Here is a 2,411-nt window from a genome sequence, read left to right as displayed (position 1 = left end):
ACGATCCAATTATTCACAACATCATAACGTTAGCTCACAGGTGCCCCTTCCAGTATGCAAGACATGGATGGAACAGAAACCTTTAAACGTGATCTTTTTCTTTTTTTTTTTTTTTTTTCTTCCTATCTGAACTGTTTTAAGGGCTGTTCCTTGAATAATTTCTTAGAGTACTGGACCCTTACACACATACCCAGAGTCCCTCTCTTTCTCTCTTCATTGTACCACATGTAGTTACATTATTACGATTCCTGAGTACTAATACTTTCAAGATGTTTTCGCATATTTGGAAGTGTTTTGTATGCATAGAAAGATAGAATATGTACTATATCCTAAGACAGACATTGTGATAACATTAATAATCATATTATGATGAGAGGGCCCTCTCTCTGCCACTCTGCCAGGGCTGGACACAAAGGCCAAGAGTTTGCTATGAGCTTTACAGAGACTGGCCCAGATTTTACCCTTTGGGAAGGGGCCCTTGTCCTTAATTTGCTGCCCCTATTCCCCCCTGGATCTAGAGGATCTGCTGGGACAAGGGGAGGGACAGTCAGCTGTCCAACAGTGAATGAGGTCCCTGGTGGGGTATGCCATGTGGACAGGGAGGATTCCCCAGAGGACACCTAACAGCCCTGGGCACAGGTGTTTTGGGTGTTGATTTAAACATTTATTGGATACCTGACACCAGGGACCAGGTGTAACTATTTAGTAAGTTTATCAAAGCAGCCTGTGTGCGTGTGTCTCGCCTTGTTGTTGCATGTGTGCCAGGTCTGTGGCCATCCATGTCAGTTCTGGTAGATGATACAGCACCACACACATAGTACCAGGAGGTTCTAAGTTAGGGCTACGGTTAAGGGACACGGGGTTGGAGTTCAGTTCACCAGTTTAGGGATGTAGTGTTCCGGGGTTCAGGTCTGAGAGGAAAACTGCCCTGCATGTGAAGGGGTGACACTGGCTTCCCTGAGTCTTAGGGCTCTCTTTCCCAAAGCAAACCCCATGGGAGGGAGTTGACCCCTGCCTTAGAGCCAGAACTCTTCCTTTTCTTCTCTGCCTACCATGTTTGTTCCGTGTTGATGAAGGTTCCATAGGCCTCAGTTTCCCAGTTGTGCAAGAGTGGTTGGACAGGAACTGTGCAAGGCCACACTCAGTGGGAAGGTGGCAGGGGTGGGTGAAGTCGTGGGGCTCGGCTCCGGAGGGCGCACCGGCTCTGGACTTCTCTGGAACAGGCAGAGGCGGGTGGGCACACCTCTAGCAGACAGGCATGTGTCCGCGGGCCCGCGCACGCGCTAGGGGCCACGCGGGGCTGCGGACAACGCGTCACGTGAGCCCTGCCCTATCGCAGGCACGCTCCAGGCAGCAATCGCTCTGGTCATGTGTCGCGTCCCACGTTTCCGGCCTCGCTGCTGTGTGTTCTTGCCGTGTTTTCCTATGTGAAGGCCGTTCAGATCCCTTTTTCTGTGCACTTGTCTTTCTCGGGCATGTTTTCTATCAGGTGGCTGCTCTGTTTCTTATTTGCTCCAAAGGGGTATCACTACGGAAGTAGATTGCCCAACCTTCCTTCCAAGGAGTGGCTGGTGGGTTTGAACTGCCAGCCTCCTGGTCAGCAGTCAGGTGCCTTAGGCACTAGGCCACCAGAGCTCCCAGCAGGAGAGCTCCCTTCCCACGGGACCCATCTGTCCTGGGAGCAAGCCAGGCAGTCAGCAGTGTGGGCAACGCTCCCTCTTCACAGCCCAGACTGCGCAAGGGGCTGGCAGACCGTGTTTTCCTAGGCTGTCTCCATGTCACCTTTAAAAGGAGGCGTTTTCGAAGTCACACTGTCGTACACTTAACTTTACATTCTGAAACCAGAATTCATTCAAATTCTACTTCCATGACTTTAAAGGAAGCCAATAGAGCCATATTTTACGAATACACTTCTTAGTTTATTTTGCTTTCAAATGAGAGTATTGCCATGTTGGACATCTTCCCATGACCCAGTGACTACCCTCAATAATTTTTAACTACCTTCAGTTTGTGGAACTGACTATGACTGGTATAAATAAATACAACACAGTTAACCTAAACTAAATCAAGTTAAATATGAAATTAAATTTTAAATAAAATAAAATAGGATCTCAAATATTAAATAAAAATGAAATATGAAATGAAATAAGATATATAAAATAAAAAGGCATTCTGGTAGCACAGTGCCTAAAGCATCTGACTGCTAACCAGTAGGTTGGTGGTTCAAATCCACCAGCCACTCTGCACAAGCAAGACTGGGCAATTTACTTCGGTATAGATTTACAACCTCGGAAACACAACGGGGTCACTATGAGTCGGAATCTATTCGATGGCAGTGGGTTTGGTTTAGTTTATATAAAATAAATCCAGATAAAATGAAATGTAATTTAAAATTAAATGAAACTGAAGTA

The sequence above is a fragment of the Orycteropus afer genome, unplaced genomic scaffold (assembly GCF_000298275.1).
Source record: "Orycteropus afer afer isolate SDZICR_OR568_19922 unplaced genomic scaffold, OryAfe1.0 scaffold00174, whole genome shotgun sequence".
Lineage (NCBI taxonomy): Eukaryota > Metazoa > Chordata > Mammalia > Tubulidentata > Orycteropodidae > Orycteropus > Orycteropus afer.
This window is presented reverse-complemented; position numbering follows the sequence as displayed.